Here is a 15637-nt window from a genome sequence, read left to right on the forward strand (position 1 = left end):
AGGAATACTATTCTGGACATAGGAATGGACAAGGATTTCATGACAAAGACCCCAAAAGCAGTTATGATGAAAGCAAAAATTAACAAATGGTATCTAATTAAAAGTAAAGAGTTTCTGCACAGCAAAACAAAAACAAACCTATCAACAGAGTAAATAGATAGCCTACAGAATGGGAGAAAATATTTGGAAACTATGCATCTGACAAATGTCTGATATCAAGCATCTATAAGGATCTTAAACAAATCTACAAGAAAAAAACAAATAACCCCATTAAAAAGTAGTCAAAGGACGTGAACAGTCACTTTTCAAAAGAAAACATACATATGGCCAACAAACATATTTTTAAAAGCTCAACATTACTGATCATTAGAGAAATGCAAATCAAAACCTCAATGAGATACCATATCACACCAGTCAGAATGGCTACTATTAAAAAGTGAAAAAATAACAGGTGCTGTCAAGGTTGCAGAGAAAAAGGAATGCTTATACACTGTTGGAAGGAGTACAAATTAGTTCAACCATTGTGGAAAACAGTGTGGCCATTCCTCAAAGACCTAAAAACAGAACTGCCATTCAACCCAGCAATCCTATTACTAGGTATATACCCAAAGGAATATAAATCATCCTATCATAAAGACACATGCACGTATATGTCTACTGCAGCGCTATTCACAATAGCAAAGACGTGGAATCAACCTAAATGCCCATCAATGGTAAACTGAATAAAGAAAATGTGGTCTATATACACCATGGAAAACTACGCAACCATAAAAAAAGAACTACATCACGTCCTTTGCAGGAACATGGTTGGAGCTGGGGGCATTATCCTCAGCAAACTAATGTAAGAACAGAAAACCAAATACTGCATGTTCTCACTTATAAGTGGGAGCTAAATGATGAGAACACATGGACACATAGAGTGGAACAACACACACTGGGGCCTACTTGAGGGTGGACAGTGGGAGAAAGGAGAGGATCAGAAAAAATAACTAATGGGCAATAGGCTTAATACCTGGGTAATGAAATAATCTGTACAACAAATTCCCATGGCATGACTTTACCTATATAACAAACCTGCACATGAACTCCTGAACTTAAAATAAACATTTAAAAAATTGAAATGTTAAAATAGCAACATTATTCTTTTATATATCTCCAGTGAAGCTTAAATGTCATGGCAATTTGATTCCAACAATTATTCACTTAAAAATATATGAATAAGCTCTTATTTAATCAGAATATTGACGTTTCCTTATTTCTTGAAACTATAATGCATTCTACTTTCCCTACAGAAGTATTATGACATAATTTTTTTTTCTTTTTTTTTTTTGAGACAGAGTCTTGCTCTGTCGCCAGGCTGCAGTGCGGTGGTGCAATCTGAGATTACTGCAACCTCTGCCTCCCAGGTTCAAGCGATTCTCCTGCCTCAGCCTCCTAAGTAGCTGAGATTACAGGTACACGCCACCACGCCCGGCTAATTTTTGTATTTTTAATAGAAATGGGGTTTCACCACGTTGGTCAGGCTGATCTCAAACTACTGATCTCATGATCTGCCTGTTTCGCCCTCCCAAAGTGCTAGGATTACAGGCGTGAGTCACCACGCCCGGCCTTATGATGTAATTTTTTACACTTAAAGCCTTTTTACTGATTATTATACTTCACTGCAGTCAAAGTACATATAAAAATTGTGATTTAAATTTTAATTTCCCATTGCCATGATTTTCCAAGTATTAATTTTGCTAGATTGAGTCTTCATTATAATTATTACTAATATACAACTGATCAAAATAATGTAACTTTGTAAGTTTTGATAATTACTAAACATAAGAAGGAAAATTTTTCTGAAATGTATTTCTTCATGAGGTTAATGGGAAAATTTTAGGGCCTTAATTGAAAGAAGCAGCATGGATAATATCTTTTTTGCTTCTTGCCCATCTCTTCCATCTAGAATGGAAGCCCATGAGGACAGAAATGTTTTACTGTTGTGTTCACTGCAGTAACTCATCATCCAGAACTGTGCCTGGTATATATTAGGTTGTTTAATAAGTATGTATTATGAAATGAAATCGTCCCTTTGCTATCATAAAGGTTTCTATACCCAGGCAATATACTTTAAAAGATTTGGGATGGGGGAGGGTGGTGCCTTTCTTTTGTAGAGTAGCAGAAGGATGATGGAAAGGAAGAGAGGTAGGAAAGGGTGAATAACTCCCAGCCCAGGGGTTCTGATGCAAGTCTGTTTTAGGAACTCAACGATAGGAAAGTTGAGGACACATAATCCAACACTTCGATGCCCAAGTGCCCCTTACAAAGTCTTTATATACCCCCCTGGTGGGCATGCCCCAGTCTGAAGATCTCTGGATTTTATAACAGTAATCAAAGGTGCCATGCTATTGTTTTTAAAAAGAGAAGGTGTGTCGGCATCAGGAAGAATCAGGACAACAGCTTCTTTCTATTGTAATCATTCCAAGCTGGAAGCTTCCCAAACCAGGATCAACCTAAAAAGAAATGATGGAAGATAAATGTAGGCTTTAATTTAATCCCACAAGAAAAAAGCTTGGAAAACAGTTATATGGAAGGACATAGTTATCTCAACTTCACATTAAACATTAGAGGAGCCAACATTAGTGAAATGAAATTGAAATTATGTTCACTCTCATAGTCAAGATACACACAGGCATATACACACAGATTAGAACCCACAAACTCATTCACACATTCAATCATTTACGGAATGGTCACCATATGCCTTGCACAGTGCTGGGTGTTGAGCTATAGCAACAAATTATGCACAAATGGACCTGCCCTCATGGAGCTTAGAATTGAAGACAATGTGGCCAATGTGCCAGGCATTGTACGATAATTTAGTTTCAACAAATTCTACTTCAGAAACAGAAAAAGAAACCTAATGACTTAGATTGGGGAGGAAGAAAAGATATGAGAAAATCAAGGAAGAAAAGATATGAGATAATAAGTTTCCTATTCTTTCCTGTTTTTCCTAGTGAAGTACAGTTTTTCAAGGTAAATTATCCACAATGCATTATAAAATATCTAAAATCGTTTGAAATCCACTACGTCAAAGCTAAAAAGACAAACTGAATTCAATTTTCGGTTTTCACAGGGTACAGATAAATCCTGATCAATCAACTGTTAACATCAAATGACTTAACAGCCCAGGCTGGTCTTGCTTAACCACTTAACCATCCTCTTCCTTTTGTCTAATCCCTAGATACATCTCAACACCCTAACAAACCAGTTCTCTGGTGGCCTTTCAAAAGCTGCATTGGTTGCCTTTCCTCTTGCCTAACACACACACTCTCTCTCACAGCTTAGGAAGACTGAAAAATCTGAAGGCGTATTTTCTATAGCACTTCAGCTCATGGTAATAACTTCAATATAAATGTTGACTCATAGGAAAACAGTAGCCAACTGAAAGTGCAGCTTAAGAAATGAAGCACACAGCAAGACCTAATCCGCAGATACCAGTTCTGTCTCCATGCTCCTGCAGGGGGTCAGCCTCACTCACCACTGAGGAGATGGAGCATATCCTTTTGACAGCATGCAGCAGAGTTGGGAAAACAATTCTAATGGAGCCCTAATTAAGGGTGCCATTTCTACCATGAAAATGAACCCAGGTCCAGTCCAAGAGGTATCTGAAGGACACAAATCCCCTCCCAAATGCATTAAGTGAAAACAGCACCTCCATCTTCTTCTCACAAGCCTCCTTAATAATGTCTGCAGTTATCCACGTACCTCCCACCTCCAGGCAAGGCGTATGTGCAACTGAACCTTCAAGTAGAGACGTAAGATGATTTTTAACTTTGATTAGAAGCTTTTCAAGATAATCTCTTCCTGTTTTGTCCTCTGGCAAGAGCTCCCCTTCCTTCATTTGGTCACAGAGTGGTTTCCTTTTAAAAGAACTATTCAGCTTTTGGAAAACTGACAAGAAGAAACTGGGAGAATTCACACACCATAGAAAACTGGGTACATGGTTGCTAATAAATTTCATTGTCCTTCTATCTCCAGCCTCTCCACCAACAGAAAGACACAGAGGGAAAGAGAAAGAGAGAGAGAGAATGAATTTGAAGTCTGAAATCTTGTAGTTCTTTTGAACCAGTCAGTTCTTCTTGTTCAGAAAAGAAGAGGAAGGGCAGGAGTGGCTATGGGCGCCAGAGGGAGGGTTAGTGACTCAGTCCTACTCTCCTAACAGATTAAACACCAAGGAACACAAACCTCGGAACCAGACCTGGCTCTGACCCTCTGCCCTGCCCCTTGTAGTGTGACAGGGAAGCTCCAGTTCCCTTATCATACCTCAATTTTATCCAGAAAGTGGCGGCATGAGGAAAATGCCCAGCATTTAGTAAATGCTCAATCAATATTGGTGGAAAGATTCCTAATAACAATTATAATAATACTAGGTAACCTGATTGATGATTGGCACTAACAATTTTTTTTTTTTTTTTTTTTGAGACGGAGTTTCGCTCTTGTTGCCCAGGCTGGAGTGCAATGGCACAATCTCGGCTCACCACAACCTCCGTCTCCCGGGTTCAAGTGATTCTCCTGCTCCAGGCTCTCAAGTAGCTGGCATTATGGGTATGTGCCACCACGCCTGGCTAATTTCATATTTTTAGTAGAGACGGGGTTTCTCCATGTTGGTCAGGCTGATCTCAAACAACTGACCTCAGGTGATCCACCTGCCTAGGCCTCCCAAAGTGCTGGGATTACAGGTGTGGACCACTGCGCCCGGCCGGCACTAACAATTTTAATCTGTTCAACAATTCTGTGAGCTGCATACTATCATTATTCTTGTTTTAATGACTAGAAAGCTAAGAAACAAAGGTTAAACATCTTGCCTAACGCCACCTCGCTACCAAGAGACTAAGCCTATGCTTGGCCTCGAGCAGTCAGGCTTAGAGCAGGACAGTCCAATGGACCCTCCTGCAATAATGGAAAATGTTCTATCATCTGTGATTTCTGACACAGCAGCCACTAGCCCTGTGCAGCTGTTGAACAATTTAATGTGGCTGGTGCAACTGAGGAAATAAATTATGAATTTTATTTAATTTTAATGAATTTCAATTTTAAAAGCTGCTCCCATATCAGACATCACAGCTCAAGAGGTCCCACTGTTAACTTCCAAACAAAGCTCAGGTACATCCAGTGTAGGCAGGAGACTTCAAAAATGACACTAATAAAATTGGGACTAATGTGTCTATACATGCGACTGTAATGTGGGAGAGGAACACATCTCATTGCTAATAATATTGCCATATTATTTCCTATTTGCCTTCTACACATATGACAAACTTATTTTTTCAGTCAAAAAAATCTATTTTTAAAAAGTCAAATGATCAAAAGTGTATAACCTATTAAGCAAAAGTTCCTTTCTCCAGCATCACCACCACTGCCCCCATCCTGATCCCCTTCAGACCAGAACACACAAATTCTGTATCTATTTGAGTCTATATGTACATGAATGCACACAGAGGAATAAAAATGAGATCCAATCCCCCTTAACTGTTCTACGACATTTTCTTTACAGAAAATTACATCTCATTCACCTTCCATGTTGATAGAATACATATCTATCTCATTCTTTCCTAGTAAATATTTTGTTGATGGCTTTATCCCAATTTATTTAATTGGTCTTCTATTAATGGAAATCTTAATTAATTCTCAATTTTGTCTTTAAAAATAATACTGCAATGAGTGTACAACCACCACGGTGTTGCAGCTTTTTAAGACTGCTCCCTACACGTGGTTCAGCGGACACTGTTGTTTGTCTACCCAAAAGACACCCCTCCCCCTCTTCTTTGCTAACAGAATTGACCTGGTTCAGGGTTCACCCCAGCTCCTCATGACTCAGACTTAGGTCCTGATTGGTCTAGGCCACTTAAGTGATCCCAATTTCATCAGCAGTGATTGGTTAATGCCTGGGCATCCAACTCAATTCTGCCCCTTGGCAAATAGCAGAAAATGGCTGGAGGTCTTGAAAAAACAAAGTGCTCAGGGACATTCTTCTGTGAGGGCTGCAGCCATCACATTGCCACAAGAGAACCTAGTCTGAGAATGAGACAAAAAAGCCGAAGACAGCAGAGGAAAAAGCTGGAAAGAAGCCAGATCTTTAATGCAGTGTTGAGCTGCTGAATTAACCAACCTGGACCCTCCCTACCTCTGGGCTTCTTGTAAAGTAAGTTATTTTTTCCTTTCAGCCAGTTGAGTTTGGGTCTACGTTAATTAGAACCAAAACTACCTAACCAATACAAATGCAATTGGTGGTTCAAAGCGGATGCAGATTTTATTCTGATGGGTACCCTATAGTCACTTCTATTTAACCTATTCACAGCATGAACGCCGAAAATGTCTCAATGGCATGGATCATTGTCCATCCTCTAGAATGGCAGCCTTCTGCTACATCCAAGCTTATTTGAACGGCCCTCCCATCAGCATCCACTGCCTGATGTACACAGATGATACTGAATTAAATATAAAACCACAGCCGGGCATGGTGGCTCATGCCTGTAATCCCAGCACTTTGGGAGGCCAAGGTGGGCAGATTGAGTTCAGGAGTTCGAGACCAGCCTGACCAACAAGGTGAAACCCCGTCTCTACTAAAAATACAAAAATTAGCCAGGCATGGTGGTGCACCTGTATTCCCAGCTACTCGGTAGGCTGAGACAGGAGAATCGCTTGAACCCGCGAGGCAGAGGTTGCAGCGAGCCGAGATCATGCCAATGTGCTCCAGCCTGGGAGACAGAGTGAGACTCTATCTCAAAAAAAAAAAAAAAAAAAAATATATATATATATATATATATATATATATATATATATCCAGAAATCTGGTCAGACTAAAGATAAAGATCTTCCAAAGCTACTCATGTTACACACAGAAAAGGATAATATTTTAGGGCACATTGGGGTAAATGGATAGTGATACTCAAAGCCAAGCGTTTTTCACCTAAGGATTCCTGCTACCCTAGTAGGCCCTGCCTGGCCTCCCTGAAGGAGAGAACAAATTTGGGGTCCACTTGAAAGCCAGTCATGGAACACTGGTTATGAGGTCTGCTCTAGAAGGATTCATCATATGCTGATTCCAAGCAACATATTTTTTTCTACATTTTAACGTCTCTGAAATTAGGATGCATTTGACAACCAATAACATCTTAAAAGTGCACTCAGCCAGGTGGTAGGCATGATATCACTAACATTTTCTACCTTTGTTCAAATTCAGACTAACAATCTTCTATTGGTCCCTTCTGGTAAGACCGAGGAGACCCCAGCATCACGGTGAGTTACTGTTTAATGAGTACAGAGTTTCAGTCTGACATGATGAAAAAGTTCTGGAGGTGGATGGTGATGATGGTTGCACAACAAACGATGTGAATGTACTTAATACCACTGGAACGTACACTTAAAAGTGGTCAAAATAGTAAATTATATGTTATGTATATTTCACCACAATTAAAAGCAGGAGGGAAAAGGCCCAGCATTAAACTTTGCAGAAAGAGCATCAGTGGCTTGGATCCAGAGACAATAGCAGAACACTCTTTTAAGAAACACTGCTTCTTGGCTTGTGTTCTTAATGATGCAGAAGATGACACTATGCAAAAAAAAAACAAAAACAAAAAACAAAAACCAGACATGAGGACCCTGAATACGAGGAAGTTTTAGGAATTCTTCAACCAACTTTTTCTCTTATAGGTTTTTTAAAATGTATTCATAGATGTGACATGCGACCAAAAAACAAACAAACAAACAAAAAACGATGCTGGAAATTTCCCATTTGACCCTCCATGTCCACACCCCGCCATCTTAACCCCTGGAGGCCGCCCTCCTTGGACCGTATCAGGGTATTCACTCCCTTGGTTCCCTCCTTGCTTAGCTGTGCGTTGGCAGTGGCATTTGGTTTCCTCCACCAAATGCCCCAGCTCCTGTCGGGCAGCCCTCTCCTAGAGCCTCAGCTCCCCCCAGGAGCTGTTCTCTCCAGTCGCCCCTTGATGGCTGGGAGTGGTCACAGCTTCCCACTGCTGCCAGCACCAGAGTACTTCCCTCTTCCTGGCTGGCCTCCCTCAACCCTGCCCACACCCTGTGTAATATTCCTTTCAGCAGCCTCTCTTCAGTGCCCCCTTCCCTTTGGAGTGTGCTTTGGCAATGGTTAATTTCTTAGATTTGACAAATGAGGGTGAAATTTTCAATATGCTATAAAGAGTTAAAGAGATGTTTCCAATATTACCCTTCCAGAATTAATTTGGGATTACAGCCAAGCAAGTTTAATGTTTCGAAATATCATACACAATGCAGCTGAGCGCCAATTTTATTCCCTGGGTTAGTACTAATCAGCAAAATGTATGTAAGGGCCTCAGGAACAGACTGCCCTGAACATTCCTGTGTGTTGCCCCAGGTCAGTGGGTCTCCCTGCTCTCATATTATGCCCACCCACACCCCTCCTGTCTATGCCACTGGCTTTCAGCATGTCTTCTCTGCATGACTCTTAACAGCTTCATAACTGGCTAGTTTGCCTCCCGACAACTCACCCTGCCTTCTGCTGCCAGAATACATTTTCTACAAAAGCAGAGCTGATCAGGCCATTTTCCTGCTTACGGGCTTTTGTGGATCCCCATGGCTTCCAGGATGCAGTTCAAATGTTTATAGGTACCACACAAGACCCTTCCTGGTTTACCCCTGCCAATCTCCTAGCCTCATTTCCTGTTGCTCATCTGCCTGCCACACATAAAGACTTGCTGATTCCCAAACACATCATACTGTTGCATATTTACATAAGTCTGTACTTGCTGTTCCCTTGAACTAGAATGCCCTTTCCTCCCTTCATTCAGGTACCTCCTACTCATCCTCCAATATCCAGCTGTCACCTCCTCTGGGAAACCTTCCCGGATATTCCAGGTTGATTTAGCAGCATGCTGTGTGTATCACACTGAAATGGCCTACATCCAGGAGCTGACACATGGTAAAGAATTCAAAGTTCCTTGAAAGAATGCATTAATGCAACTTATTTTCTGCTTCTATTGTTTTTCTTGTAGTACACCAACTAGGACACTTTTTGAAGAAACTGCAATTCTTCTCAGCATTCAATTCTGTCCAGTGGCAAAAGTGATCAGGAGATTCAAAGTAGTAAAAATAATCCCCAAAGTAATGCTACCACTAGGCCCTGGAAACCAACCTTACATACTACAGACAGACTGAAGATTTGCATTGAGCTAAGCCCTAATTATGTTCAGTGTTCTTAACTTTAAACCTAGACTCCCAGGCTTTGTACTATGCCATAACCAATTGGACAACTAAATGATACCCGGTACAGCACAGCTGCTAAGATCACAGACTAATCCAAACTGCCCAGCCACTGTCCAGCTATGTGTCTTGGGCAAGTTAGTTAATCCCTTTATGCCTCAGTTTGCTTATCCGTAAGATGGGAATGATATTAACAGTACTGACCTCGTCGAATAAATGATTTAACATATGTGAATGGTTACAACAGTGCTTTGCACAAATTAAGTACTTCTTAACCAGCTATTTTTTGTGTTTCTCCTATTAACTGGCAAAGAAAGAGGAATATCTAAGAAGCAAATCAGAGGTAATTTCAGGACTGTCTCTTTGCTGTGTGGAGACACTCCTGGCTCTCCTAGTGCCCACTTAATTAATTCACAGATCAGAATTGCAAGACCTAAGTCTAATATCGCCCGGGGTCTGCAGAAGAGACACTGTCCTCCTTCCAGCTGGCTCCTCCAACACAACCAAACCAACACGGGTTGTTCATTCCTCACACATCAGCTATAGCTGTGGGAACAATGAGTTCTGCCTTTTTTTTCCCTGTCTACTGCTTTCATATTTAAGGTCACCCCTGTGTCTGCAGTGATTATCCCAGGAGATCTCCCTGTATATACCTCCCCATGAACAAGAAAATTTACATCAATTAACAAGAGACAAGCTTAGGGGAAGAAGTGCTTCCTGAACATCACCTGTGGACTCGACTATAGCACTCTTGTGGGATCCCAACAAATACGTTGTCCACCCCACTCCCAACTATTTAAAGAATATTTGAGAGCACTCAAATTCTTTGGCATAAAGACTCTTTGAAATGCAAGGTTATGTAGAATCCTAGAATTTTACTGCTAGAAGATGTGGTGGGAAATTATACAAAATGGGGAATCAGTGACCCAGCACCGTGGCTTCCCAGCTCCTCTGTATCCCCCCATATTTCCCAACCCTTGCATTTGAAATTTAAAATGTTCTTTAAAAAGTTAAAGGCTTCCAGTGTCGAGTGATAGTCATGTACTGCATAAGGATATTTCAGCCAACAATGGACCAAATATATGACAGTAGTCGCAAAAGATTATAATGGAGCTGAAAAATTCCTACAGCCTAATGATGTCATAGCTGTCATGTCATAACATGTTTTTTTAAATATAGGGTAGCCTAAGCTTATGTTTATAAAGTCTACAACAGTGTAATGTCCTAGGCCTTCACATTCACTCAGCACTCACTCATTGACTCACCCAAAGCAACTTCTAGTTCCACAAGCTCCATGCATGCTGTGTCCCATATGGGTGTAACTTTTTTTACATTTTATATTGTATTTTTACTGTACCTTTTGTATGGTTAAATAAATCCTTACCATTGTGTTACATTTGCCTACAGCACTCAGTACAGTACCATGCTGCACAGGTTTGTAGCCCAGAAGCACTAGGCTATGGCATACAACCTACCATCCAGGTTTAAGAACACTCACTCCGTGATGTTTGCAAAAACAATGAAATCGCCTAACACCACATTTCTCAGAACCTATCCTCACCATTAAGCGATGCATGAACTAAAGTTTCAGCTGCACCTGTTTGGTTCATTCACATGAAGTATCTAAAATAAAGACAGGAGTGCCAGGGCCATGCAAAGTAGGTTGCTACTGATGGTTTCCTTTGCCCAGCGATCTGGGTTAAATCAACACCACGGCCTCCCCAGCGTTTCTTGTTCCTCCTTCCCTGACATGTTTATCACCCTTCTGATTATATTTGTATTGTCTACCTCTTGCATGAGACAGACCTCCAAGAGGGCAGGGTTCGGGGCCTATTTTGTTCACTGCTGCATTCTTAACGTCTAGAGTCACACTTGATGCTCGGGAGGTGAAAATACACTGATTGCTAAATGACTGAGGTCTATGAGACCATGCCAGGTTTACAGTAAACACCCCAAGACTGCCGATTTTCCCAGTTCCTATTCCTGGCATCCTTAGCACCAGAGTAAACCAAAGCCCTCCTGCTTGGTTAGTCCTTAACTCATTTGTGGTCACAAACAGGAGAAACACAAATCATTTAAGCATAGAGGTCAAACCAGACTGAATCATGTCAGGGACGCCAAACCTTACCTTTCTCCGGAGGGAGAGATCCTGACCTAATTCCTTTGTATGGATGACTACTCTCCCAGTCAACCGCTCCACCCTTTACCCTCCCATTCTCCTACAAAGTTGATTTAAGTTTTCTTAGAAGTCCGTATTTTCAGACTATCTTGTGGAGATGTACAGACATAAGAACCAGGAAAGAGAATCCTCTTCCTCACATAAGCACACCTCACACTCATCTCAAATGAACACAAGACGTACTTGAGTTTGGATCACTTTATTTAACTGCACAGAGATAATTCAGCCATTTTTGGGTAAAGGATTGAGGAACAAAAGCAAAACGGTCACTGATGGAAAAGTGGGAGAATGGATAATGGCCACACACAAGAGAACACATGCTGCCTTAGGATCAAGACACAGTATTCCTGTGAAAAGCAACTGGTAGGTCCTGCTATTAAGCTCTAACATCAAGCAACTGAATACTTTCTCCCTCATTGAGCCTTCCTCCATTATCATCCCTCTCCCGATGATAAACTGGAATATACCTAAGTAAAAAAAAAATGCTGGCTTTATCAAGGGCTTCCCAGAGACACAAACAAGCAACCCCAAGGCTTCCGAAGCATCCCATAAAATATATCAGAAGGCCCTTCCCTTACCTGTCAGCACCACGGGCACAGGAACCATTTCCTTTTTTGCCTACCACCGTGCGTCCTGTGCCTGGCCAAAAGCTCATAAAACCAAAACAGGGCAATGTCTATGGAACAGGACTACAATTTGGTGCCAGTCACTGACCCGCTATACAGAGCAGGTTATTGATGGGAACTCACGAACCCAAACCTCCATTCCACTAGGGATAAGAGAGCAGTCCACCTAAAGTATCTCCACAGCCCAAAAGCATAAATGTCCCCCTCCCCCAGTGTCTTTCAAAATGCTTTCTTGGAAAAAGTTCTTCCTTTCCATTAATAAAACTTACTTTAAAAAACAAAAGTGAACTGCACCTAAATCGGAAGCAGAATTGAGACTAGATCTCCAAACTCAATCCCTGCAGGCTGTCATTTATTCAGCAGGTCACTTGAGTAAAAGGACCATTATCCGTGGCTTCTGTACAAATATATTTCCTTCTTTAAGGGTAGAGAGTTTAAATTCCTGCAAGGCACTGCACACTAACACACCCACTAATAAATCTGCAACTCTCCTCTCCTGGCTCAGTTTAAGTGAGGCCAGTCTTTCAGTACCTGTTAAGCAACGTTGAAAAGTCCAAAGCTTTATTTTTTTCTTCTTTAAACCAAAAACTTCTGCAGTCAGGAGTCCACCAGGGTAAGATGAAGTAAGAGATTTGGGGTAATTTTGGTCCCATTTACAGTGTTTAACCCACTGGCTTCAAGGGAATTGGTCAAGTTCCTCGTGCTGCACTTGGACCCCCTCTGGCCTCGCCCCTCCCCCAAGGGAAAGGCGCAGCGACGTGGCCACCAGGGCCACTCGGCCTGGCGTCTGGAGCACTGGCGGTAGCGGCGACCACAGCCTCTAGAGACAAAGTTCTGTAGTGCACTGACTTCTATCATACTCAGAGTCGGAGTGTCTCAGAACTTTGCCTCAAAAGACCAAACGTGCTGTCTTTCTCCAGAAGTTTCTTCCTGCAGGTGTGCTCCCCCACCCCCCAGCTAAGACAAAGAGTAACTCGTTAAAAGCAATTTAGCTCAGGATGCGACCGATAATGGAACGGGTCAGTAATTATGGAAAGTTACTGCCGCAGTCAGCAAGAGCAAAAGCCCAACAGAAACGGTGTTTTAACAGCCCGATTCGACAAATTCTGGTCGCAATGTCACAGCAAATGGGCTGCAAGAATCGCACACTCTCCTTCCTTCCTACCCGTCCTCAGATTATAACCCCCATTCCTGGTCGAACCCCCACCTCCCCGGTAGTTATTTAAACTTTTGCCAGCAGCTAACTCACTCTACCTAACTTGTGGCAACTTTTTACCTTCCCATTTGGAAAGCTGGGGGCGGGGGCGCTGCACGAGGACGAATTTTCGGAGCTGGAAGAGTTAAACGGGGGGAGCAAATACAGGCCCGGGAAAAGCCCCGCAGATGGGACGGCCCAAGAAAGCCCCGCTTTGCGGGGCCTCCCCTGAGACTCCCCTTCCCCAGCCATTCCCAATACTCTATTCCCGGTCTTCCGGCCGTCCGCGCCCAGCCCCGGGAACTCGGGTCGAAGCCGTCCCATCCCCTCCCTTCTACCCACCCACTCTTTGGGATTCTCCCTGCCCCATCAGGCAGCGCTTCCCGCGGACCCCGTTCCCGCACAACCTTGCACACAGTCCCCAACAGGGCTCTTCTCCCCCGCCTGGCACCCCCTTTTCCCTGCAGCAGAAGCGACCACTCTGTCCCCCATTCTAGCAGACCCCCTCCCCCCACATACCGCACCTGAACAGCTGTTGCGCGCGTGCAACAGGTCTGGAAAGTGCTTTCCCATCTTCCCCCAAACCCTCGCCACCGTTCCATCCCCCGCCACCCCTAAGAGCCAAGGCCGGAGGGGCAGTGGGCTGCGTCCCCCGGGCCGGGGAGCACGGGCGGCTGGCGGAGTGCGGGGCGCCCAGAGGCTCCCGGGGCTAGAGGCGGTGGTCGCGCTGGGCCGGGACGCCTTCGCGAGTGGCCCCTCGTGCGCCCGCCGCAGGCTCCCCAGCCTGCCCTCCAGCGCCAGCCGCCAGGCATTCCCGGGCCGGCTCCCCCCTCGCGCTCCGCTCCGCTCCCTTCCATCTTGACTTTTGCCGACGTGGAAATTTTGGGTTTGGAGACGACCTGCGCTCTTATTGGCTGCCGGCGGGCGGGGTCGGAGGTCACGGCTGCTCTCGCTATTCCGCGCCAAGGGGAGCCGCACAGCGGCTCGTGTCAAGTCAGCAGGTTCCCTCCGCCTCCCCCGGGGTCACGTGCGCCCCGGGCGGGCCCGGGAAACGCCTCCTTATGCAAATAGAGTGGCCGCACGGGGCTGGGGGCGGGGGCGGGGGTGGGCGGGGGCGCGTGGGGGCGGTGGCTGGGGCGGGGGTGCGGCGGGCCGGCCCCGCCAGAGGCGGTGCTGGGAGGGCGGGGCGCTCCAGGTGGCCACCTGGCTCGACTTCCGCCCCGCCCTCCTGCCCACCAGCCTCTACCAGCCTGCCTGTGCCGCCTCCCGCGACATTCGGGCCGGGCTCTGTCCCCGGCCAGCCCCGCTGGGCCCAAGGAGTTAGCGTTTTGCAAGGTGCCCCTGAATGCCCGCTTCCCCCGGAGCCCCCTCCTCCAAACCCAACCCAAGCGCTGCCTGGGCCCGGTCTCTCCTGACTGGGGAGGAGGCGGCGGCGACGCTGCCTGCAGGGCAGAGTGCGAAATGGAAACCTCGGGAGGACAGTTTCCTCCCCTGGCAGGGAGTTGAGAACTAAATGCGAGATTCCCGGTAAGGGAATTCTAGGACAAAGCAAAATCAAGAATTCATCAAGGTTAAAAGTCGTTTCTTTTAATAAACTGCCCACCACCCATCCCCAAATAAAGAGGCCAAATTGCTAACTAAAAGTAGTAAAAATGCCAGTTCTGCATTTTTTTTTAACACGTCTACAAGGACTAACCGAAAGCCCGGTTTTCCTCCGCCCTGACGTCTGCTGGGTACTGGGCACCCGAGACTGAACTAGGGGACACGTACTCCTTCCCGCATCTAGATGGGGGTGTGACTCGGGGGCGCCCAGAATTCCCTAAGAAGAGGTCACGGGCACGTAGAAAGAATCAGTTTTAACGTGGTTCCCCAAGCACGCCAAAGAAGATGCTTTTCTAGAAAGAAAGGGAAATTGATGAATGACCACGTGACCAGGATGTCTTCCTTCCTTCCCTCTCCCCAAGGAAAAGAAAGTAACTGCATTGCAAAGGTAGAGCCCATGTTATAAATCGGACTCTGATGCCGGCTTGTAGTCACCAAGGAAAAAGAAGGGGACTGCATTTTTAAAAATATAAATATTTCTCAGAACTGGCCTAGTTATTTTTCCCCTCAGGTAACAAAGTATGTGTATCATCTTTATAATGGTTCCATCTTAAGTCTGACCCAGTGATACAGAAAAACATAAGATACGTTTTTATGGGAAGATTCTTACCTGGAAAATTCTTCCCATCCACTCTTCTTAATTTACTTTCCTTCTCCCCATTTCCCCCTATGGAAAGATAAATCATTGCTCCTTCCAACTGTTTTATCCTCAAGGATCTTTGTCTCCACTCTCCTTTCTCTTCCCTCTCCACACTTGCTTGTTTATCTGACCATTCCCGGGTTTGCAGGGGC

The 15637-nt window shown here is 44.3% G+C and overlaps 2 long non-coding RNA genes across 2 annotated transcripts in view; both read right to left on the reverse strand.

Moving 5' to 3' along the window:
* Positions 1 to 2309: 2309 nt before the first annotated feature.
* LOC105475726 (uncharacterized) overlaps positions 2310 to 15637 on the reverse strand; it is a 190303-nt gene continuing 176975 nt past the window's right edge. Inside the window, exon 3 of the long non-coding RNA XR_983607.2 lies at positions 2310 to 2495. This is a non-coding gene — a long non-coding RNA (uncharacterized lncRNA). The remainder of the gene's footprint in view (positions 2496 to 15637) is intronic.
* LOC139362820 (uncharacterized) lies at positions 11606 to 13535 on the reverse strand. The gene is made up of 2 exons (XR_011622246.1): positions 12580 to 13535; positions 11606 to 11889 (listed from the first exon to the last, which is right to left on the reverse strand). It is a non-coding gene; the product is annotated as an uncharacterized lncRNA (long non-coding RNA).

This window comes from Macaca nemestrina, chromosome 4 (assembly GCF_043159975.1).
Source record: "Macaca nemestrina isolate mMacNem1 chromosome 4, mMacNem.hap1, whole genome shotgun sequence".
Taxonomy (NCBI): Eukaryota; Metazoa; Chordata; class Mammalia; order Primates; family Cercopithecidae; genus Macaca; species Macaca nemestrina.